This window comes from Schistocerca cancellata, chromosome 2, assembly GCF_023864275.1.
Source record: "Schistocerca cancellata isolate TAMUIC-IGC-003103 chromosome 2, iqSchCanc2.1, whole genome shotgun sequence".
Lineage (NCBI taxonomy): Eukaryota > Metazoa > Arthropoda > Insecta > Orthoptera > Acrididae > Schistocerca > Schistocerca cancellata.
The window spans coordinates 966,460,639-966,487,157 of record NC_064627.1 but is presented as its reverse complement, the minus strand read 5'-3'; the positions used below and the strand labels follow the sequence as shown (position 1 = coordinate 966,487,157).

General features: G+C 44.5%; 1 long non-coding RNA gene across 1 annotated transcript in view; it reads right to left on the bottom strand.

The window, feature by feature from the left end:
• LOC126148956 (uncharacterized) overlaps positions 1-26,519 on the bottom strand; it is a 73,002-nt gene that overhangs the window by 8,929 nt on the left and 37,554 nt on the right. The window contains exon 2 of the long non-coding RNA XR_007530673.1: positions 23,742-23,871. This is a non-coding gene — a long non-coding RNA (uncharacterized LOC126148956). The remainder of the gene's footprint in view (positions 1-23,741; positions 23,872-26,519) is intronic.

Sequence of the window (26,519 nt, the reverse complement as noted above, 5' to 3'; positions counted from 1 at the left end):
GAGAAATGGAACGCCTTACAACAAGAATCCCTTACAAACCTTGTGACCAGCATGGAAGCACGTTGTAGATTGTAGAGCATGAAATGTTATCTGTAGTGATCACACACTCTATTAACGTACTACTAGGTCCCAACTTTTGTAATTCCCAAGGGGCCATTATAAAACGCGGTGACTTTTGTGTAATTATTGTCTTGGAATACATGTGCAATATCTTTCAGTCTCATTACGTGATTCCTTAAGTTACCTTCTGCACTAAGCTACAGTAGTTGTTTCTATGAATGGTCCAAGTTCCATCTATTAATGTTACTTGACAGTGACAAGTCTCGTGAAAGTTACTTTTTTTAAAAAAGTTTTGCACATCAGTGTATAAAAGTAATTGTTTAAAACTATTGTAACAATATTATTCATGTGACTTAACCTTTGTATTTACAGAATAATGGAGCAGTTCGCTCTCTCCTTATCCTTACCTGTCCCTCCACTCCATTACCAATTTACAACGAGTCGTTGAACATTCAGTTTATGCACCTCTGGATTATCAGTCGTTGACGGTCGGCGTAAAGCTCACGGTGTGACAAGAGAAGGTGTGATATTAACCACATTGCAGTAGTTGTAAGTGACTCTTCCGAACTCTCCCTTTTTCCTTTACTGGACGTGACCCAAGGATATGGTTTTCGTCACACCTTCCCTCTTCTCTGATAACGCGCCAAGGTCATGTTACCTCAGCCCCCGCGTCAGGTAAAATTTATTTATGCTATCTAAAAACTTGGGAAAAACCTCACAGTTGCAGGCGCATTCCTATTGTTGTGCGTAAAAATCATAAATGTGAGAACTGGTTAAGTTTGCCTATAAAATGGCAGAAATTACTGGAATTTCCTTTTTTCCGACTTAAAAGGATGGCAATGAGCCGTGACAAGTAGACAAGAGGGCTGGTTTTTAATTCTGGTAGAGGAATGATCTGTAAATTGTTATATTCGTTAGCTTTCCCAGTTTTTTTACAATTTTTCTACTTTGGTGCTGTTACATTGGCTTACTACTTTTACTTATCGGCATTCCGCTTCGAGTCGTGGAATCTGCTTCCAGTGACCGCTATTTTCTGGCTGTCGTGTAATTTGGTCATTTTTTTGGACACATTCGTAACTTCTCTTGATTTCACATGTGTCTCATTACTATTCGTGATCGAGCACCAGTAGCTCAAGTTCAAGGACTTTTTCATATACACTCCTGGAAATGGAAAAAAGAACACATTGACACCGGTGTGTCAGACCCACCATACTTGCTCCGGACACTGCGAGAGGGCTGTACAAGCAATGATCACACGCACGGCACAGCGGACACACCAGGAACCGCGGTGTTGGCCGTCGAATGGCGCTAGCTGCGCAGCATTTGTGCACCGCCGCCGTCAGTGTCAGCCAGTTTGCCGTGGCATACGGAGCTCCATCGCAGTCTTTAACACTGGTAGCATGCCGCGACAGCGTGGACGTGAACCGTATGTGCAGTTGACGAACTTTGAGGGAGGGCGTATAGTGGGCATGCGGGAGGCCGGGTGGACGTACCGCCGAATTGCTCAACACGTGGGGCGTGAGGTCTCCACAGTACATCGATGTTGTCGCCAGTGGTCGGCGGAAGGTGCACGTGCCCGTCGACCTGGGACCGGACCGCAGCGACGCACGGATGCACGCCAAGACCGTAGGATCCTACGCAGTGCCGTAGGGGACCGCACCGCCACTTCCCAGCAAATTAGGGACACTGTTGCTCCTGGGGTATCGGCGAGGACCATTCGCAACCGTCTCCATGAAGCTGGGCTACGGTCCCGCACACCGTTAGGCCGTCTTCCGCTCACGCCCCAACATCGTGCAGCCCGCCTCCAGTGGTGTCGCGACAGGCGTGAATGGAGGGACGAATGGAGACGTGTCGTCTTCAGCGATGAGAGTCGCTTCTGCCTTGGTGCCAATGATGGTCGTATGCGTGTTTGGCGCCGTGCAGGTGAGTGCCACAATCAGGACTGCATACGACCGAGGCACACAGGGCCAACACCCGGCATCATGGTGTGGGGAGCGATCTCCTACACTGGCCGTACACCACTGGTGATCGTCGAGGGGACACTGAATAGTGCACGGTACATCCAAACCGTCATCGAACCCATCGTTCTACCATTCCTAGACCGGCAAGGGAACTTGCTGTTCCAACAGGACAATGCACGTCCGCATGTATCCCGTGCCACCCAGCGTGCTCTAGAAGGTGTAAGTCAACTACCCTGGCCAGCAAGATCTCCGGATCTGTCCCCCATTGAGCATGTTTGGGACTGGATGAAGCGTCGTCTCACGCGGTCTGCACGTCCAGCACGAACGCTGATCCAACTGAGGCGCCAGGTGGAAATGGCATGGCAAGCCGTTCCACAGGACTACATCCAGCATCTCTACGATCGTCTCCATGGGAGAATAGCAGCCTGCATTGCTGCGAAAGGTGGATATACACTCTACTAGTGCCGACATTGTGGATGCTCTGTTGCCTGTGTCTATGTGCCTGTGGTTCTGTCAGTGTGATCATGTGATGTATCTGACCCCAGGAATGTGTCAATAAAGTTTCCCCTTCCTGGGACAATGAATTCACGGTGTTCTTATTTCAATTTCCAGGAGTGTATTATACTCTTGTCTACATTTGCACAATTATTTTCGTAAATATAACACAAAAGTACATACCATGTCTTTTTCTTTCAGAATTCTGGAAAAAGACTTCTTTTTGTATTCATGCTTTCGCACCACATCGCAACCAGAGAAGCACAAAATGCAAACCAACCTCTCCAACCTCCACTCTTTCACAAGGACAAGCAACAACCCACGTTCACACACACACACACACACACACACACACACACACACACACACACACACACACACACGCGCGCGCGCGCGCAATCGCGCGCGCGCACACACACACACACACACACACACACATATTACTGCACACGTATGCACCAACGAACACACCTCATGTCGACGTAAGGGCCTTAATCAAATAACCAGGATTTACTCTCGTAGAGAACATACCATCACTGTACATAGGCAGATATGGGTGTATAGAGCTTATAGTCGATTACGGGACGCTGGTAATCTCTCCTCCCGCAAAGGTCATGAATGCCCAAAGGTACCGACTGGCCGCCGCATCATCTTCAGCCCACAGGCGTCACTGGATGCGGCTATGGAGGGGCATGTGGTCAGCACACCGCTCTCCCGGCTGTATGTCAGTCTCCGAGACCGGAGCCGCTACTTCTCAATCAAGCAGCTCCTCAGTTTGCCTAACAAGAGCTGAGTGCACACCGCTTGCCAACCGCGCTCGGCAGACCGGATGGTCACCCATTCAAGTGCTAGCCCAGCCCGACAGCGCTGAACTTCGGTGATCTGACGGGAACCGGTGTTACCCTTGCGGCAAGGCCGTTGGCCTTATGGGATGCTACAATGGAAAATTGTACTGAAATGCAGGATGATCTGCAACAAATTGACTCATGGTGCAGGGAATGGCAATTGAATCTCAATGTAGACAAGGGCCGGCCGAGGTGGCCGAGCGGTTCTAGGAACCGCGCGACAGCTACGGTCGCAGGTTCGAATCCTGCCTCGGGCATGGATGTGTGTGACGTCCTTAGGTTAGTTAGGTTTAAGTAGTTCTAAGTTCTAGGGGACTGATGACCTCAGAAGTTAAGTCCCATAGTACTCAGAGCCATCTGAACCATTTGACAGTGACCCGATGTTAGACTCAATGGGTACTTGAGGACACCTATCCTCATTGTCAAGCTTCCTGTCAAACCACGTCTGACCACCACAAGGGAGCATCGGGCGTATCTTAATCCCACCACATCTTCACCTGGCGTCAGAGAACAAGTAATAATGGACTTATTGCAACATTGTGTACCACCCAGCACGACTGGTCGAAAACTAGCAGCAGCCAAACTGCTCACTTTTATTTTATATTTTTTGTGTATTAGATCCTTTGATTGTGCCACCTATTTTTGTACTATTTGTGCACATATATAGATGTTTTCCTTTTTTGGGTATTTTAAAACCTAGATAATTTTTCGATTCCCTTCCTCTGGCCTCGTTTATGGACGAACAGTAACAGAGAAAATTACACGAGTCCTTACACAACCTTCTCAGTTTATCTTGAAAACAAGGCAAAAAAATGTTAAGAAGATATAAAAGCAAAAAATTCATTTTTATACATGATGGATCACGGCAGGGATAGGTTAACTCCAAGTTCCAAGACGATGAGGTTGACATTGTCACCCCCTCCAACGCCCGTGTCAAAACACTCTTCTGAAGGAGACTTGACGATGCCATTCTGCTGTGTTTCGCTACGTAGACAGACTGTGCGAATACAGTCGCATGGCAACCATCGTGTTTTTGACGTTCCGTTCCATTCCGTTGCGTGAATCATCATTCTTTGCAATGCGTTTACAGTGTAATATGTTAAATTTCTGTCCTATTTAGTTCACATTTACGACTACGTATTCAGAGGCTATAAACAGTTTTGGCACTTTTCGCTTTTATATGATGCAGTAATAATTTAAATTCCTACTTATACTTTTCGTGGATCTTTATCTACATTTTGTCCTTTTGTTCCTTTGTTATCGCTGTTCTTCTCCTCATAAGTGGCATTTAAAATTTTGTTGTCAGACTTCACAGCACTAGTACCTGAACACCCGTTTTGATATTTAGTTCCGGTTGGTGTTGGCGACTGTCGATTGTTGTTACCAACTACTAATCGTGTTATTGTGATATCTGTGATTTGTGTGTGTGCACGTTTGTGGGTGTGGACTACTGCTGATTCTCCTATGATTAGTTGTGGGGTATCTTTCTCCTTCACTGTCTGTCATTGTGAGTGTTTGTGTGTGTGTGTGAGGGGGGGGGGGGATTCTTCTGAGCATTTTCATACCTAGTTCGATCTTTGTAGAATGGGCGTCGTGGTGATTTAAGTGCTCTGCGAATGTGGAATGGCTTGTTTCATACTTCCAACACCTGAAATATTCTTCGATTGTGTCTTCAATTTCCTACATTTTGTTGTTGTTGTTGTTGTCGTTGTCTTCAGTCCTGAGACTGGTTTCATGCAGCTCTCCATGCTACTCTATCCTGTGCAAGCTTCTTCGTCTCCCAGTACGTACTGCAGCCTACATCCTTCTGAATCTGCTTGGTGTATTTATCTCTTGGTCTCCCTCTACGATTTTTACCCTCCACGCTGCCCTCCAATACTAAATTGGTGATCCCTTGATGCCTCAGAACATGTCCTACCAACCGGTCCCTTCTTCTTGTCAAGTTGTGCCACAAACTCCTCTTCTCCCCAATCCTATTCCATACCTCCTCATTAGTTATTTGATCTACCCATCTAATCTTCAGCATTCTTCTGTAGCACCACATTTCGAAAGCTTCTATTCTCTTCTTGTGCAAACTATTTATCGTCCATGTTTCACTTCCATACATGGCTACATTCCATACAAACACTTTCAGAAACGGCTTCCTGACACTTAAATCTATACTCGATGTTAACAAATTTCTCTTCTTCAGAAACGCTTTCCTTGCCATTGCCAGTCTACATTTTATATCCTCTCTACTTCGACCATCATCAGTTATTTTGCTCCCCAAATAGCAAAACTTCTTTACTACTTTAAGTGTCTCATTTCCTAATCTAATTCCCTCAGCATCACCTGATTTATTTCGACACATTCCATTATCCTCGTTTTGCTTTTGTTGACGTTCATCTCATATCCTCCCTTCAAGACACTGTCCATTTCGTTCAACTGCTCTTGCAAGTCCTTTGCTGTCTCTGACAGAATTACAATGTCATCGGCGAACCTCAAAGTTTTTATTTCTTCTCCATGGATTTTAATACCCATTCCGAATTTTTCTTTTGTTTCCTTTACTGGTTGCTCAATATACAGATTGAATAACATCGGGGAGGGGTTACATCCCTGTCTCACTCTCTTCCCAACCACTGTTTCCCTTTTATGTCCGTCGACTCTTATAACTGCCATCTGGTTTCTGTACAAATTGTAAATAGCCTTTCGCTCCCTGTATTTTACCCCTGCCACCTTCAGAATTTGAAAGAGAGTATTCCAGTCAACATTGTCAAAAGCTTTCTCTAAGTGTGCAAATGCTAGAAACATAGGTTTGCCTTTTATCAATCTAGCTTCTAAGATAAGTCGTAGGGTCAGTATTGCCTCACGTGTTCCCATGTTTCTACGGAATCCATACTGATCTTCCCCGAGGTCGACTTCTACCATTTTTCCCATTCGTCTGTAAAGAATTCGCTTTAGTATTTTGCATCTGTGGCTGATTAAACTGATAGTTCGGTAATTTTCACATCTGTTAACGCCTGCTTTCTTTGGGATTGGAAGTATTATATTCTTCTTGAAGTCTGAGGGTATTTCGCCTGTCTCATACATTTTTCTCACTAGATGGTAAAGTTTTGTCAGGACTGGCTCTCCCAGGGCTGACAGTAGTTCTAATAGAATGTTGTCTACTGCCGGGGCCTTTTTCGACTTAGGTCTTTCAGTGCTCTACCAAACTCCTCACGCAGTATCATATCTCCCATTTCATCTTCATCTACATCCTCTTCCCTTTCTATAACATTGCCCTCAAGTACGTCGCCCTTGTATAGTCCCTCCTATATTTTATGTCTGTGTATATTGCAGTGTAACCTCTCTGCTCAAGTTTGTATATTCCTGATTCCTGGAAGTGGTCTCTCTTGATTGTTCGCTAGCTTAAATCTGATTAGAACGCTTGGACGGTTTCATATGCTATTTTGAAGCCCTGTTTCTTTAGCATATTTGCCACTCTGTACGTAAATTTATGTGTGTAGGTCATAGTGTACCATCGTCTTCTTTTCTGTGTGGTGTTATCGTTGCATATGTGTGCTATGTCTGTTTAATGAAGAAACAATAGCAAGTGGTACGGGTTTGATGGAAATGCTAAGCGAAGCTCGGCAATATAGATGGATGGAGACCCTGGAGAGGATGGATATGACACATAGCAGCAAAATAGGCTAGAATCTCATTAAAACTTGACGGAGGCCCGAATGATCCGAAACTGTCTGCCGCGGTAACACCTAATCGAGTGGCTCATAAACAGATCCTGAATGGAAAGACTAATACAAAACAACAGAAAGTAAAAATAACAAGACTTTAGAATCAGAAACTATTAGGTTTTTAACACCCTTTACAATGCAGGAATTCAGCAAGGATCTCGGAAATATCAAAAGTGGCAAAGTAGCTGTAGTGGATGACAAGTGCACGGAGCAGATCAAATGCTTTGGACTGGGCACAAAGAACTAGATCCTGCGACGCTTCAGTCAATGTCAAGAAACATGTAAGATCCCAAAAACGTGGAAAAAGGCAAGGATAGTTGCAATCTTGAAACCCGGGAAAGCACCTAATTCACCCTAGAACTATCGTATGGCAGACTCTATTGACATGAAACTTATTCCTCAACAAGCTGGTTTTAGAGCTGGAAAACCATGTACTAGCCAAATTATGTGCTTAACCGAACACATAGACGAAGGATACGAAAATAGAAAGATAGCAGGGCTAGCCCTGGTCGATATCAGCTCTGCGTGTGATACAATTAACCACAGGCTGCTGCTCCAGAAGCTCTATAATGAACTAAGAGACTATTAATTTATTAAGGTTATCGAATACCTATTACAAACTAGACAATTTTATGTTGTTCTCGCTAGGAAAAAGAGCAGATGGAGAAACCACGAAGTTGGCCTGGACCAAGCAAGCGTTTTGGCGCCCTCCCTATTTAATCTGTACACCAACGACCAACCAATGCCTAAGAATATGAGACATATTCTTTTTTACGCATGACCTGGTAATTACAGCACAGGGGAGGACCTTTGAGGATTTAGAACAGAATCTGGAGAAAACTCTTAGAGAAATGTCAGAGTATTATAAAAACAACTTTCTTAAGCCAAACCCGTCCAAAACACAAGTCAGCGCCCACTTTCTTCGATCCTGGCAAGCTAACCCTAAACTTAGCGTCTCTTGGAATAGTGCCACATCTTGGGGATCTTACATGTTTCGTGACATTGACTGAAGAGTCGCAGGATCCAGTTCTTTGTGCCAAGTCCAAAGCATCTGATCTGCTCCGTGCACATGTCATCCACCACAGCTACTTTGCCACTTTTCATATTGCCGAGACCCTTGCTGAATTCCTTTATTGTGAAGGGTGTTAAAAACCTTTTAGTTTCTGATTCTAAAGTCTTGTTAATTTTTACTTTCTGTTGTTTTGTATTAGTCATTCCCTTCAGGAGCAGTTGATGAGCACTCGATTAGGTGTTACCTCTGCAGACTGTTTGGGACCATATGGGCCTCCGTGAAGTTTTTTAATGAGATTCCAGGCTATTTTGTCATATCCATCCTCTGCAGGTTCTCCATCCATGTATTTTACCGAGCCGAGCTTCACTTATCATGTCCATCAAAGCCGTACCACATGCTATTGTTTCTTGATTAAACACATACAACACACATACGCTATGATGACAGCACACAGAAAAGAAGCCGAAGGTACATTACGCTGGTATGCTCCAGTGTGGTGCTCGATAGATCTCTGACATTAGCTAACAGCTAATGGGGTGATAATCCTTCCATATTAAGAACCACCGCACAAGCCTTGCGCTTCTCTAGCCGAATATGCCTGCCCAGTATGGTCCAGATCAACCCACGCAAAGAAGGTCGATGTAAGCCTTTATGAAACATGTCGATTACCAACAGGATCCATAAAACCTACTTCCCAACCAAAACTATATAGAGCTGCCGGGTTTGCGAACCCCAACTCTAGGAGAACAGCATATGAATTCAGAGAGTGGCACAGAAAAACAATTGACGATCGTCATCCCCTTTTTGGCAGTGAGTGTAAACATAGGTGATTGAAATCCGGTGAAAGGTTCCTGGCCACGATAACAGAAGAACCACCAGCTGATTAACCATCTGTACAGGATTCAGCATGAACTGGAAGACGTGGAGGACACTGAACAGAATAAGGGCATGAGTGGCCCCAGTGAAGACAAATATATGATTAGGTGGGGTCTTGGAACCACGGATGATAAGTGTGACTGTGGCGCTGTGCAGGATATGAAGCATCTGCCCGCCTGCCCAGACTGCCCTTTTAGGTCCAACCCCGACGATTTATGGCTGGACAAGAAAGAAGCTTTCGACGTGGTCCTATACTGGGCTGAAAGATCGTGACCTGGTTTCCGGAGACGAAAAAGGAAGTAAGTGTGTGTGTTTGTGGGTTTGGGGCTTGTGAGTCTTCCTGCATTCTGGAAATGTTGTGTTTGTCTTCTTCAGCCCATTTTTCCCTTATTAAACCCTCAGTATTGCTCCGACAGTCGAATAGCACCTCAGCTTTGTTGTTAATGGGGAAATCCTGCCTGTACCTCAAGTGTATGCGATCCATTGATTTTATGGAATTACATTTTCTTGGATACATATGAGTCTCAACTTTATCTTCGTTGAGGATAGAAGCTGAAGCACTTAACTAAAATTTTTGCCACAACCAGGACGCGAAGCTGTGTCTTCTATTTACTGGGCAGATGTGCTAACCACAGCAGCGTTGTTGCTACCAGTGCTGCACTTACTACTGTAGTCCAATGCCTTCCCTAACACAAACTTCCAGTAATACCTCCATCCCATTTTAGTTAATCCTTTCCTGTGTGATAGTGGTCAGAACACCTGTCTAATATGCAGGAGACCCAGGTTCTGGTCATAGCCACCGCCCAAACGTTATTTCACTGCTTCAGCTTCTGTCGTTATCGATGATAAAGTTTAGACTCAATCATCGCCGAAAGTGCTGTGTTTGTTTTGTATTTGTATTTTGATTTTTTAATTGAGTCTGTGTACTACATGTGCGTCACACCCATTATTCCTACCTATTCGTGTGAGTTTACTCATTTCTATTTCATAATTTATTTTGTTGGGCGGAATCCTCTTTACTCTATATAACGTGTATCTTAGTGACGCAAGCTTTTGGCTGTGGGAATGATTAGATTTGATATGTATTATTGTGTCTGTAGCTACATCATTTACATGTACATATACACTCCGCTAGCCACCAAGTGGTCTGTGGTGGTGTGGTGGAGGGCACAATTCGTGCCAAAGTCATATTCCCCCCCCCCCCCCTCTCTCTCTCTGTTACACTCGCGGATCGCGCGAAGGAAAAACCACTGTCTGAACGTCTCAGTACGAGCTCCAATTTCCCTTATCTTTGAATGGTAATCATTACGCGATTTGAAAGTTGGTGGTAAAAATATATGCTCTACAACCTCGGTGAAGATTGTATTTCGGAATCTAGTGAACAGCCCCTTCCGTTTAGCGCGCCGTCTATCTGGAAGAGTAGCCCACTTCAAACTTTCTGTGAGACTTGTAACGCTCTACCGATGGCTAAATGTACCAGTCACTAACCTTGCCGCTCTTCTGTGGACCTTCTCAATCTCTTGAATGAGACCCAACTGGTAAGGGTCCCATACAGACGAACAATACTCTAAGACTGGACGAACTAACGTATTGTAAGCCATTTGCTTTGTTGAAGGACTGCATCGCTTCAGGAATCTACCAAATACCGCAATCTAGAGTTTGCCTTACCCGTTACTTGTATAATATGATCATTATCATTCCATTTGAGATCATTTCGAATAGTCACACCCAGATACTTGGCTGATGTTACCGCTTCCAAAGACTGATCATTTATTTTGTACTCATACATTAATGGGGATTTTTGCCTTGTTATACGCAGTTGTTGTTATTGTTGCTGTTGTTGTTGTGGTCTTCAGTCCTGACACTGGTTTGATGCAGCTCTCCATGCCACCCTATCCTGTGCAAGCTTCTTCATCTCCCAGTACTTACTGCAACCTACGTCCTTCTGAATTTGCTTAGTGTATTCATCTCTTGGTCTCCCTCTACGATTTTTACCCTCCATGCTGCCCTCCAATGCTAAATTTGTGATCCCTTGATGCCTCATCCCTTGATGCCCTACTAACCGGTCTCTTGTTTTTCTCAAGTGTGCCACAAACTCCTCTTCTCCCCAATTCTATTCAATACCTCCTCATTAGTAATGTGATCTACCCATCTACTCTTTAGCATTCTTCTGTGGCACCACATTTCGAAAGCTTCTATTCTCTTCTTGTCTAAACTATTTATCGTCCATGTTTCACTTCCATACATGGCTACACTCCATACTAATACTTTCAGAAACGATTTCTTGACACTTAAATTTATACTCGATGTTAACAAATTTCTCTTCTTCAGAAACGCTTTCCTTGCCATCGCCAGGCTACATTTTATATCCTCTCTACTTCGACCGTCATCAGTTATTTTGCTCCCCAAACAGCAAAACTCCTTTACTACTTTAAGTGTCTCATTTCCTAATCTAATTCCCTCAGCATCACCCGATTTAATTCGACTCAAAGTTTTTATTACTTCTTCATGGATTTTAATAGCTAGTCCGAATTTTTCTTTTGTTTCCTTCACTGCTTGCTCAATATACTGATTGAATAGAATCGGGGAGCGGCTACAAGCCTGTCTCACTCCCTTCCCAACCACTGCTTCCCTTTCATGCCCCTCGCAGTAGGTTGCCAATATTGAGAGATAACTGCCAGTCATTACACCAAGCATTTATTTTCTGCAAATCCTCATTGATTTGTTCACTACTTTCGTGTTTTACTAATTTCCTGTAGACTACAGCATCATCGGCGAACAGTCTAATGCCGATGTCAATGCCATCAACCAGATCGTTTACTTAAATCGTAAAAAGTAGCAGACCTATTACGCTGCCCTGGAGCACTCCTGAAGTTACGCTTGTTTCTGTCAAAGTCACCCCATTCAGGACGACATAACGCTCCCAGTCTGTTAGAAAATTTTCTATCAAACCGCGTATGTCATCGGATAGACCGTAAACAAGCACTTTTTGGAGCAAGCGACAGTGCGGAACTGAGTCGAGCGCCTTTCGAAAGTCGAGAAATATGGCATCAACCTGGGAGCCGGTATCTAGAGCCTATTGTATATCATGCACAAAGAGGGCCAGCTGTGTCTCGCATGACCGCTGTTTCCTAAAACCGTGCTGGTTTCTGCAGATGAGCTTCTCAGAGTCTAGAAAGGTCATTGTGTCTCAACACAAAATATGTTCCATGGTTCTACAACAAATCGATGTCAGTATTCTGAAATTTTCTTTTAACATGTTATTTTAAGAAAATTTATTTGATATTCTTTCCCTTTTCCTAGTATGACTTTGTAATGTTGATGGATTAAGTTGTTCTGAAAGCGGTGCTGATATTCAAGATGATAAAAGCGGGTTAAAAGCTGTGAGCTATCTGGGGAAATTATCCTTGCATTACTGAGCAACTGTTTCACCAGGTATCCAGTCTAGTTTACCAAATTGCCAACCAGACTAACCTTAATTATAATCTTTTAATAGTCATCTTACGACAATCGGTGACATATATATAAAAAATAGAATTTAAATAAAAAGAAATAAATCAGTTTATATTTATACATTTATATTAACATTGATCATTGTACCGTTAAAATTTCAGCATATCAAACTTGATTCATAACTAAACTGGTGCCTTATTTAGGATTGTGAAAATGTGAGTTTGTAATCTTACGGAACACATCAAATATGGAGCCAAGATTGGAAGACTGCATACAGCACTGAATTCATAAAATAACACACGAAGAACGTTGAAACATATTAAAGAGGAAATTAACCACAGCCAACCGATTCAATTTTCACCCAAAGAAGTTACGTTCGTAGCGCAATCCTGTCCGTCAAGAAATTACTACACACTGGTATACTAAATTCATACTAACTCTCTGTGAAACCTTCCCGAAAAGAATAGCTGAGGGCTACTGTGATGATTACACCACATGCTTCACGTGGTCAACTTGGTTTACACAAAGAGTGTGACTCCAAAATAATTTTGATAATCAAAATAAATTATGTCGAAACGAATTTACGAAAGAAAAACCTCGAACTGGTTACTATCGTATTACTATTAACCTGATGGGTCAAACAACTGTATAAGCACGTGGTACTGGTCTCACAAAGTACACCCCACGTGGGTTGAACATAAAGAAAAGTTGCTATATTGAAAAATATTGTCAAGAGGAGACGTTATAATCTCACACACATTGGCATTTAAGATTGATGATCTTAGAGTTACGGTTCATCAACACGTGGTTCCACTTTACTCACAATGTAGTGATAAAGTAACTACTGGAAGATGTTCTGAACTTCACACTCGAATTACACTGCGCTGCAATTTAAGATAACATAAGATATTTTAAATCCAAACCTGAAATTAAGGTGATTAAATTTTCAGTTAGGCTGAACTTAAGAAATCCATTGTCCTACGGACTTAGCAGAGACACTCTTAGCCGGAGATCTTACCACTTCAGACGCTCGCCGCGCACCGACTGCCGTGGGCCCCTACCGAGGGTGCTTCACAGATACAAACGGAAGTGACCACAGAGGCAGCTTCCTATACCAACATGACAAGGGACGGACAGGACCATACTAAGAATAGAAACCTCTTTGCTTTTAGAAAGCGTATCTACCTGTTCCGACGTTGGTCCTACTGTTCTCTAGCAGACAGGCTTATCTGCTACCATCAAGCATGCAACTAGAAATACATTTGCTCATTCATCCTTTCACACAGAAGGGAAGGGGGATGACAGTATCTTATCATATACACTACATAAAAGAAAGGGGATGTAGGTTCCGTATGAGACTGTGTGACATGAATTACATATAAACTGTGTTTTAAAGTGTAGTAGTGTGACAGATCGTTCTTGTTTATGTGTAAAATTAACACGTTTCACTGCTAAGTCTCCTCCCAGATGGAGTCAGAAACACCACAGTAAATTTAGAAGTGGAATGTATGCCGTAGATGACAACAGTTTTAAGAAATTAACATGAAAGGAATCCAACAGAGACCTTTCAACTTTTGTGTTCTGATATGCTTTGTTCATTCCGGAGTGCTGTTCATCTATTTTTTGCATTTGGCTCGCAGACTGGACAAATAATGAGATTTTCACTCTGCAGCGGAGTGTGCGCTGATATGAAACTTCCTGGCAGACCTGCCCGACCGAGACTCGAACTCGGGACCTTTGCCTTTCGCGGGCAAGTGCTCTACCATCTGAGCTACCGAAGCACGACTCACGCCCGGTACTCACAGCTTTACTTCTGCCAGTATCTCGTCTCCTACCTTCCAAACTTTACAGAAGCTCCCCTGCGAAACTTGCAGAACTAGCACTCCTGAAAGAAAGGATATAGCGGAGACATGGCTTGGCCACAGCCTGGGGGATGTTTCCAGAATGAGATTTTCACTCTGCAGCGGAGTGTGCGCTGATATGAAACTTCCTGGCAGATTAAAACTGTGTGCCCGACCGAGACTCGAACTCGGGACCTTTGCCTTTCGCGGGCAAGTGCTCTACCATCTGAGCTACCGAAGCACGACTCACACCCGGTACTCACAGCTTTACTTCTGCCAGTAATTTCACACAGGTCGTTGTGACATACCTTCACTCGATACTCCCTGATTAGTATCCCAGCTATTAACGTTCGTGGAGTTTAGGCATTAATTCTGCACAGTCGTTCTGCTATGAGACGCTTAATACCGCCACCCGCTATGCACTGTAAATAAGGAGGTGGCAGGGTGCAGCCCTCGGAGGCGCCAGCTGCGGCAGAGGGCTCCGAGGACGCAGGGCAGAGGTAGACGCTCCCAGCCCCACAGTCTCCCTCCGCCAAGTTGCGGGAGTGGCGCCAAGTTGGCGAGTTTCTGCTCTCCTCAAGTCTGTGGCGTCAAGTGCCGCCAACTTGAATATCTAATTCCCCCCACCCCCCACCCCCCACCCCCCACCCCCTCCAGCTCGCCAACCCGGCCCCGCGAGCCCTCGGCGCTGCTTCTGCTGGACACCCTTAGGGCGCAAAGGGCCAGTTTTTGGAAGGACAGCAACCCACTTGCCACCAGTTTGCCGCGCAAGCATTTCGCTCCGTAAACTGCGCGAACACGACGCCTTGCTGCCTAGTTTCTTGGCCCAGGCAACTGACTACTCTCTTTAACAAGGAAACATCACCAACTTGACCTCACATTTTAAAGGGAAAAACCACACTGTCAAAAAACCAGCCCAAGTAATGGACCCCAGTCGAAAATAAGGCCTAAAATTCTGATAGTGCACTGTTACGAGGGTCACTCCAAAATAAACTCTCACTATTTTTGAAAAATACGGTTTTCATTCTGCATGTGTGAAAGTTTTACAGTGTGTAGATACATCCTTGTTTTCAAACTTAGTTCAACCTGTTCCCGTGAGTGGCGCCGTCACAGCATCTCTTCAAGTTGGCTGCTACACTTGACGTTCGTCAGAAGCAACGTGCTGTCATAGAATTCCTGTGCTGTGAAAACGAGACAGTGGGAAACATCTGCAAGAGGTTGAAAAAGGTGTATGGAGATGCTGCTGTCGATCGCAGTACAGTCGGTGGGCAAGCAGGTTACGTGATGAAAGCGGGGACGGCAATATTGAGGATTGTCCTCGCAGCGGCAGGCCTCGTACTGCACACACTCCAGACAATGTGCAGAGAGTTAACGAATTGGTGACTGCTGACAGACGCATCACAGTGAACGAAATGTTACGCTACGTTGGGATAGGGGAAGGAAGTGTTTGTAGAATACTGACAGTGTTGGCGTTAAAAAAGATTTCTGCCAGGCGGGTTCCCAGGATGTTGACAGTGGCTCACAAAGAAACAAGGAAAACGGTATGCAGCGAACTTTTGGAACAGTACGAGAATGGTGGAGATGAATTTCTTGGAAAAATTGTGACACGTGATGAAACATGGCTCCCTCATATTTCACCAGAGACGAAGAGGCAATCAATAGAGTGGCATCATGCAAATTCACCCAAGAAAAAAAAAATTCAAAACCACACCTTCTGCTGGAAACGTTATGGCTACGGTGTTTTTCGATTCTGAAGGACTCGTGCTTGTGGACATCATGCCATGTGGAACCACCATAAGTTCTGATGCATATGTGACGACACTGAAGAAGCTTCAAGCTCGACTGAGTCGTGTTCGACCACATAGGCCAAAGCAGGAAGTTTGGTTTTGCTGTTGCACGACAATGCACGGCCAAATGTCAGTCAAAAAACCATCGAAGCGATCACAAAACCCGGATGAAAAACGCTGAAACACCAGCCTTACAGTCCTAACCTGGCCCCATGTGACTATCATCTCTTTGGGAAACTGAAAGACTCTCTTCGTGGAACAAGGTTTGAAGATGATGACTCCCTTGTGCACGCTGCCAAACAGTGGCTCCAAGAGGTTGGTCCAGAATTTTACCGTGCTGTTATACAGGCGCTGGTTCGAAGATGGCGTAAGGCAGTTGAGAGGGATGACAATTATGTGGGGAAATGAAAATATTGTTCCTAAAGGATGTATCTACACACTGTAAAACTTTCATACATGTAGAATAAAAGATGTAATTTAAAAAAATAGTGTGCATTTCTTTTGGAGCGACCCTCGTATAATGTTCTGAATGTACAATTACCAAATATCACGTGCACCGGGTATTTGACACCCGCTCCGCCCCTCTGCAGCTGCTCAATGCCCGAGAGCGAATTAACGATGGCGGTTATGACTGAAACAACCGTTTTCCGGAAATTTCGTTTTTTTTTCATGCCAATTGAGACCGCCTCTTAAAACCGCTCAAAATAACTGGTTTCTGAAATGACCGATTTTCGGTTTTTTATTCCTATTGTTCCGTGCAATAAACGTCGAAATCGAACAGAGACTGAAAAAATTTGCTTCACTCAGTTTCAAGATACATAGAATCAAAATATTAAACTGCATAGGCGAACAACAGAAAACGTACTCCTTCCACTGTTCGCTGCTTCCACTGTTCGAAAAGTGATAACGGGTTGAATATGAGAAGCAACCAATATTCTCCTCCTAAGAGTTTTGAAACTGTGCTCAAAAAGTATGTTGCAATCACAGCTTACCAGAGCATCTCAGATTTTCATAGACCTTTGCAGAATGTCTACGGGAAACTGGCAGTGAACAAGAGCACGCTGAATCGTTGGGCGAGACGTCTGTTATCGCCGCACTTGTCGGATCTCCCACGTGCCAGCCGGCTGCACACAACAGTGACTCCTCTAGTGCTGGAATATGTGAACTCTTTCATTCGAAGTCTCGACGGATCACAATCAAACACCTTGCTGCATAACTGGACGTTTCTGTTCGTAGTGCTGACACTCTCGTCCTTTAGCTGGGTTACGTACTCAAAGGTGCGTGGTCACTGGCTTCCTTGCCACCAACCAGAGGACCGTAAAGATCAACGAAGGCTCATCTGATTCGCCCAGTGAAGGATGCACTCCGCGGGAAATAGTGCATGGATGATGGTGAGGTTATTGAATATACAACACGTTGACTCCGGCGTTAACCATTAAGGTGGGACCATGCGAGTGCACCGGCCCTACCTATAAGATGGTGTAAGGCCATCGCACTGAACGCAGATTATTTTGAAAAACACGGTTTTGTACCCAAAAGTGTGCAAAATAGGATGTTGTGTTAGAATCACGAATAAAGTCAATCTGCTTTCAGAAAAGAATGTGTTGCATAAGTTATTGCATGCCCCTCGTATGAAAGTGCGCAATTTCTTTAATAACGTTAATACCTGTAACTGCGCTTGCTTTGGCTTAGTCCTGTTAGGGCACATGCTCCCAGTGTCCCCCTCTAGCACAAATACAAGCTTCAGTACGCACCCTGGTCTCTCCTTGCTAGTTACCAAATCCTTACTGTAATGCCCCCAATGCTTCTGTTTGAATCACTGCAACGAATTCTTCTTTGTTGGTAATCGCCGATCTGTACACCCCCTCTTTGAAGAAACTGCAGGAAAAGAAGTCCAGTAGATTCAGATAGGGGAACTGTGTTGGCCACGGAGCAGGATACCCTCTTCCACCCTATAAAGCTGGAAAATGGTTGTCCAACCATTGCCGTACCCGTAGTTGGAAATGCGCTGGAGCAACATCTAATTCATACCGTAGGCATTGTCTTGTCTGTGGGGCATATCATCCATTACTGTAAGCAAACCTTCTAAGAACTGCAGGAAATCGGCACCCCTTTCCCCCTCATTTTGACCTCCAGTATGAACTGACCAAACACTGTTCACGAAGGATAATACTGAATCTCGTTTCGAATGAGGTGGAGCGAATTACACGCGGACCCTCGTCTGTGCAGTCGTGTATGTTGTGTCTGTCTTTCTGAACCCTAATTATTTCATAAGATGTGATTTACGGAACCTTGTTGGTCATGAACTATCCATAACAACCACTGACAGTATGACAGATGATGTCTATGATCTCGTGGCTTTAGTTCTTCTACATGGTTCTGATGATATTGACCAAGACCTTGCGGATGAAATATTCGACAAACGTGTGAGTGGGAGAGTCCAACACGTCGCCCAACACACCCTGAACCGATAGCTGGACGTGTTTCTACAGTACCTAGAATTCCTTCTTCATGTCCTGTTCGACCAACATGATGCGTAGGTTGCAGCATTTTCGTACCACCATGCATTGGTGAAGTGCTTGAAACAGCCATCTCCTTGGATGGGGTCGTTGCGGAAACCTCCCACGGTATTCTCTTTCAACCGCGGCCGCATTACCATTACAGAAACTGTTAAAGAAGTGCATGCGTCGGTATTTCACGTTAGTGAACATTGTGTATGTTCATACAGGGACTTCACCATCGGAACTGATCGCTTCAGCCGTCTCGTACAGAAGCACACAAGGCTAAACAAAACAAGCGGAATGTCAGTAACATTGAATGTTGTAGCCGCGCGGGATTAGCCGAGCGGTCTTAGGCGCTGCAGTCAAGGACTGTGAGGCTGGTCCCGGCGGAGGTTCGAGTCCTCCCTCGGGCATGAGTGTTTGTGTTTGTCCTTAGGATAATTTAGGTTAAGTAGTGTGTAAGCTTAGGGACTGATGACCTTAGCAGTTAAGTCCCATAACATTTCACACACTTTTTTTTTAATGTTGTACTAGCGGCAGAACCGTGATCAAAAGGCAGCTTAAGAAACTCACACAATGGCTGACAACTTGTGACGTTCAATATGGCGTCTCCCAAACAATTCTCTTTGCATATAAGGGAACGAATACGGAAAAACGGTTGCAAATAAGGTCCTCTGTTATCTCCTTTATGGATTGACCTTACCTTTTGATACACCCTGTATAAATGACCTGGTGGATCAAGCCAGAAACTCAATAAAGCTGTTAGCCTGTTATACTGTTGTACAAAGGCTATCTATTCGAAAACTAAGCTACGATCGGTAACGAAATGCAAACCACAGTAAAAATCAAAACCTTTTCAGTGGCAACAGTTTGCTACACCTTCCAGCTACTTCTCTACACAGTCGCCACTCCGACTAGTAACGTTGTACCAACTTTCAAATACCCTCGCCATAGAAGGCAACCACCTGTGCTTTCTGCCACTTCTCTACGCTGGTCTGCAATTCGTTGCCTGTGCAAAACAGTTGTCTTCATAGCCAGCAGTTCGTGTGAACAGAGACGTACATCGGACGGAGCCAAGTCCGGTCTGTATGGTGGGCGATTACAAACTTCCCATCGACAACGGTGGAGGAGCGACGTCATTTCCCCTGCAGTGTGCAGTCGACAATTGTCAAGAAGAGGGAAATGCATGACAGGCACGCTATGTGGGGTTGCTTGAAATCAGGCGAAACCTCGCAATGGGTGACCATGCTTGGCGGAAGACACTGTTTTATAGGCTTCTTTACATGCCCACTGTGAGCTCAGAACTTAGAGAGCGACGTGATGCGATCGGCTGGCATACTAGAAACACTTTCAAGCACATATGTGTGAGGATTCATCGGATTTTCACTGTCGTTTCCATTTCGCGACCTATTGCACGTTATTTTTTAAATGTCGCGACGCTATAAAATTGTAGGGCAGTGCAGGAAGACTTACAGAAGATAGACGCTTGGTGTAATAATTGACATTTCTCTCTCAACCTAAACAAATCTGTTGTATTGCCCATAAATAGGCAGGAAGACCCGTTATTGTACGATTACACGAAACAGAAGGATTGGCATTAATTAAATATTTGGGAGTTTGAGTATGGGATAATATGAAATGGAACTACCACATAAAACTGATAAGAGCAGATAATACACTGATATTCATATGAAGGCCCCTCAGCAAGCGTAGTCCACCAAAGAAGGAGGTAGGTTACAAAAACCTCATTCCACTGAGAGTCTACAACTCAAAGAGTCTGGACATCTTGCTAGAAAGTATTCACAGAGGCAATGGAGAAAATTCAAAGTACAGCAGCACGGTTCGTCGCGGAATCACTTAGTAAGGGCGAGACCGTCACAGACATTATCATTCAACGATAGTGGCATACACTACGAGAGACATCTTTTGCGTCACAGTGTGGCTTACTATAAATACACGTGAACATAGATTCCTAGAAGAGTCAACCCAGATATTGATTCCTTCTATTCTTATCTCGAGAAATGACTATGGATGAGAAACAGGAGAGGTTCAAGCCCACATTGAGGCTTACCAACACTAGCGCACGAGTGTGGACAGCAATATGTAAGGGCGGAACTGACAGGAGTACGCAAGGAACCATCCACCACACGCATTATTGTTCCTGACATTCCAGAACTTCCACTGCATGTGTGGTATTTCCAAACCCATAAGTTTCTATTAGAAAGCTGTTGTATTTCGACTCGACTATCAGCTCCTTCAGTTTGTGCGAAACATCTTGAATCGCACCGAGTAGTGAAGTACAACGTGAAAAACGCATTGAATTCTGATGAGGGCCGACGCTTCATGCAAGGATGGGCAGTTGACCATAAACAACGATAAGTATAGCGTATTGTTCATAAACTGGTGAAAAAATCCAGTATTGATCGATCTTGAGAGCAGTGAATACTGTAAAACACCTGGGAGTATACTCTGGAACGACGAAAAGAGGAAAAACAACATATAACTGCCTGTAAAAAAGGCGAATATCAGACTGAAATTCATTAATAGAATCATACAGATTTTTACTTTGTTTTACTCCATTACTCAAGGTGCGCTGTTTGGCTCATCGTCACGTCATTGCAAGTATGTAGGACTTCGGTCTATCCGGAGGTGGGAGGATAGTCACTAGAAGTGTAATCTAAGCACAGTACAGTCCAATATCCCACCAGTTGTCTTTAGGAGGGGGGATAACATGGAGTGTGACCGTCAAAGATAGCGTTGGTGGCGTGGTTTCTGTGGAAATCCAAATGAAAAAACTAAACTAATCTCCGCCAAAACCGGCCACGAAGACTTAACGGTACCGACCGACCGCCGTGCCCACAGGTGTCACTGGATGCGGATATGAAGGGCATGTGTGGTCAGCACACCGCTCTGCCGGCCGTTTTGTCAGTTTATGAGACGTGGTTTCTGTGCAAGGAGAGTGTAAACTCAGCGGATATTCACATTCGACCGTTGGTAGTGTGTGGGGAGTGTCCGCTGTCACGAAAAGGTCTCCTGCAACACGACAACACCCGTTCCATACTACCGGGAAACCACAGTTTCCATTGTTGAAATGAGATTCCTGGTACTGCCACATTCGCCGCATTCTCCCGAGTTGGTCCCTTTAACTCCTGTAGGCCCTACTCGAACGACTTTTCTTGAGCCTGTCGCACCCCCCCTCGGGCAGCTGCCAGCAGTTCCTTTCAGGTCTGCGAAAGGATGTCCGCGGAGAAGTTTCTTCATAGCCTCGAACAGGTGGTAATAAAAAGGCGCCCAGTCAAGAGAATACGTTGGGTATGGCAGTACCTGGAACCCCATTTCATGGATGACAGCCATGCTTTTCCGACACGTATGGGGAAGATCTACGTCGTGTTGCAAGAGCACTTTTCGTGACACTGCACAGTCTCCACACAATAGCACCAATCGCCTGTAAATATCTGCAGTGTTTAATCCTTCTTTCCAGAGGAACCACCTCGTCCAGCGTTCTCCTTGATGATCACACTCCATATTCTCCATTCACGTAGAGACAGAAGTTGGGAAATTGGTTTACTGTGCAGGGATTACACTTGCAGCGGTTGTCCTGCCACCTCCGGTTAGACCAAAGTACTACGTACTTGCAACTGTAATGATATGTCCAGTTTCGCAACATGGATGATAGGAAAAAATCAAGTGTAAATCAGTATGGGACGCCCCTTCTTCTTCAAGAACTTCTCCCAATTCGTGACTATTGCTCGCCACCCTGGAACAGTTAATACATGGGATTAGTAGAGGAGATAGAATAGTTGCAACTTTTAAGAAGAGTCAAACAACATATTACTCCCTGCCACATAAATATCGCCAAATGAGCGTAATAATCATATCAGAAAAAAAGCATCTCTTTGAAGAGGTTCAGCGATACTCGTCCTTCCCGCACACCAACCGGGAATAGGACGCAAAGATGGAAAGCGATAGTCGTACCAGAAGTACCGTCCGACGCACATCGTAAAGTCGCTTGGGGAGTAGATAGAGATGCAGGCCAGGGAAACGACGTTCCCCACATCACTGGATTCTCAGCGGTGTGGCAATGCTGTCGCCACCACTACCTCCTGCGAATTTCTTTTAAGAGCGTTCCTGCTTTACGAGACATCAGTAACACCCCTCCTGAGGACAACCGTTACCAAAGTTGTGAAAGTTATATAGATTATTCGTAACATTTCTGGTCGTCTGGAGCGCGTTACACAATAATTAATAGACAAATTGCACTTATACGATGGACGGTGTCACAGCATGTCACAAGAAAACATGCCATTTATTATAAGGCAGTGTTCCGGCCGCTGTGGCCGAGCGGTTCTAGGCCCTTCAGTCCAGAATAGCACTTCTGCTACGGTCGCAGGTTCGAATCCTGCCTCGGGCATAGATGTGATGTCCTTAGGTTAGTTAGGTTCAAGTAGTTCTAAGTTCTAGGGGACTAATGACCTCAGATGTTAAGTCTCATAGTGCTCAGAGCCATTTGAAGCATAAGGCAGAGTGAACACTATATTGGAATGTTATTCTTCTCTAATTCGGAAACTACATACCGGTACAATACTTTTGTTCAGAAGTGTAGAGACAAAATTTTTCTATCAGTCCTGAAAGTCACTCTGTTTATTGGCCTGAAACGTACTATGATCGAAACTTGTGACAATAAGAGCAACTGATGAGGAAGAGCGACCATCTGCAATATGGGCAGCAGCATCTTGCAACACACTATTAGTGAGAACAATTTACGTGTGCAACAATAAGAATGCAGTGGGAATGCATTTACATCAGCTGGACGAATTTTATGGAAACAAACACTCCAAACCGACGTTTCATGTAAGTCACTTGCAACGAAAATCTGTAACGCAACCATCTGTGTGTGGCGTGTTTATAATTATGTATTATTTATATTTTAGGAAAATTAATCTGTAAAAAAAACACACAACATGTCATAAAGAAAGCGTGTAAACCGTCTGAGGATGAATCACAACGATTCGAAACCGGTAACGGTGCCCTTTGAATAAAGGAACTGAAAGTAAATTTGTGGCTGGTTGCTGTCCTAATACCATCAACATTTGTCTTCAAACAACAGCCACGGTCTCCATCATGTCATCATATGACAAAATTGCAAGGCACTATCTGTTTCTTAGGTCCTCATGAGAAAGGTTTTAACTGATTAACTCACCTTGATGCTTAGTACTCCTCCTGAGAAAGCGCATAGATTTGTCAGCAAAACTGTTTCCAAATTAGTTCAACGTTTGTTAATGTCACGCGGCAGGGATACCTGCATCGGCATTCTTAGTCGTTCATTGCACCTGCAACAGATATGAACTTATGAAAAAACTTATATCTACATACAACTTACCAAATCATTTATGACGTAATCAATACACAAGGCTACAGAGTATCATGGAGTTGACTTGAGAGTTTACAATTCTCAAAATTAAAGAATTTGTCAGCTGAGTGCAAAAGTCGCAACAGGAGCATATGGATTTAACATTACCCAAAGCTTCTTAAACTGGTAACCTCCAAACTAATGAGATTGTTATAAAACAGACAACTATGGCGCAACAATGAAAAAATAACTTACCGGAATTTTGCTCCCCATCGCTACTATACTCCCGACTCACCCTTAAGGAGACAACGACGTTATGTTTTAAAAAATGCATGTTAACTTTAAGTTATTGAATTTTACACATTTATTCCAACCAGTTTCGATTTCGACTTTCATCCACGAAATATAAAAAATAATATGACTTTTACATTCAATATATCGTCACCCTTAAGGAGACAACGACGTTATGTTTTAAAAAATGCATGTTAACTTTAAGTTATTGAATTTTACACATTTATTCCAACCAGTTTCGATTTCGACTTTCATCCACGAAATATAAAAAATAATATGACTTTTACATTCAATATATCGTGGTACAAACGAATTCCATACTGCACGGCATATTATGACACAGCATCAACAGCTACCAGTGAAATATTGTAACTTATTTAACGAAAATACAGTGTTATGTGTCACACCACAAATCTGAATTTTGAGTCTTCAATTCTCATTGGACCCCAAGAATTTCTTCAGTCACTTATCGTTTCTCTTACATCTGAAGACGATTTATACAAGGTGAAAAATACCAAGTGGTATCATGCTGTGGAATTGCCGTTACCTCTACATCTGGCTGGAGAAGTCAGTACATAAAACAGCGGTGTTTAAGGAAGTTTTAGGGATGAGGAAAGCTGTACTTTATTCAGATAATTTCACTAGGAAAGGTCTTAAAAGGACAATGCACGTTTTAAAAAGTGACAAATATGGAAGCTTTCTTGTACAAAAAAAATGTTAATGGTGGGCGTGGCTGCTCCTAGCTGCCCCACCTGCATGGCAGCGAAGTGTTGTACTCTGTAAGACGTGGATAGAGAGCTGTGTTTGCAGGTGTTACAGCAGGTGTACAGCAGCGTCGAAGCCAGAGTTTTTTCTGATGAATCATAAGCAGTAGCTCAATTCATCTTCTACGCATTCAACACTGCCATATTATTTGAGTGGGAACTACAACCAGTCACTTTGTAGTGTTTCAAAGCTCGTAATTGTCCCACTGTACAGTTCCCTACCAATTCCTGATTTGCAGGAACCCAATAAGCACACAGTGCCTTCAAGGGTGCCGAGGGAGAGGGGGGGAGGACGAATAACATCGTGTCTAGCGTTTACAGTGATCAGCCAGAACAGGATAACCACTGACCTATTATTGATATTAACCCGTCTAGGCGATAGCAGCGTCTCCTGGCAAGGGATGACTGCTAGTCAGACACACACACGGTGCATGTAGTATTAGTGGGCGTGCTGACCGTATGTAGATTGAGGGAGGACGGTGATCGATCTGAGTTTGACCCAGGGCAAACTGTGATGGCCCAGAAGCTCGGCACGTCCTGACTTCGTGGAGTCGGGCGCCTACCCCTCTCATTGCACATGTCGGACCTCGTAGGCCAACTGTGGCGGAACTAACATCAGACTTCAATGCGGAGCAGAGTACAAGTGTGTCTGAACACACAGACTGCAATGAACACTTCTAAAGATGGGTCTCCACAGCCGATGATCCATGCATGTGCCAATGTTAACACCATGACGACGGCAACTACGACCGAAACGGACACGTGACCACTGGAATTGGACGTTGGCGCATTGGCAGAGGGTTGCGTGGTCCCCTGAATCCCGATACCTTCTTCATGACGCCAATGGGAGGGCGCGAATCCGTCGTCTCCCTAGCGAACAACTCCTTGACGCCTGTACTGCAGGATGGAGACAAGCTGGCGGTGGCTCCATTATACCCTCGGGAACATTTACGTGGGGGTCCATGGGTCCAGTAGAGCTCGTGCAAGGCACCACGACGGCTAAAGAGTATGGTACACTGTTTGAATACCACGTACATCTGTTTATGGCGATCATGTTTCCCGATGGCAGTGGCATTTTCCAACAAGATAATGCGCCGTGTCACAAGGCCAGGATTGTGATGGAGTGGTTCGAGGAACACAGTGGCGAGTTCCCAATTGATGTGCTGCACGGTTCAAATGGTTCAAATGGCTCTGAGCACTATGGGACTCAACTGCTGGGGTCATTAGTCCCCTAGAACTTAGAACTAGTTAAACCTAACTAACCTAAGGACGTCACAAACATCCATGCCCGAGGCAGGATTCGAACCTGCGACCGTAGCGGTCTTGCGGTTCCAGACTGCAGCGCCTTTAACCGCACGGCCACTGCGGCCAGCCGATGTGCTGCACGCCCCCGTCGCAATTCGCCAGATCTGAACCCGAGCGAACACATCTGGGACCTGACTGAACGTGTCGTCATGCCTCATAGTCTCCTTCCCCTAGACTTGCTGGGATTAGGTAACTTGTATGTACAAATGTGATGCTAACTGACTGCAGTGACCTACCAAGGGCCGTCCGCTGTGGTCGAGCGGTTCTA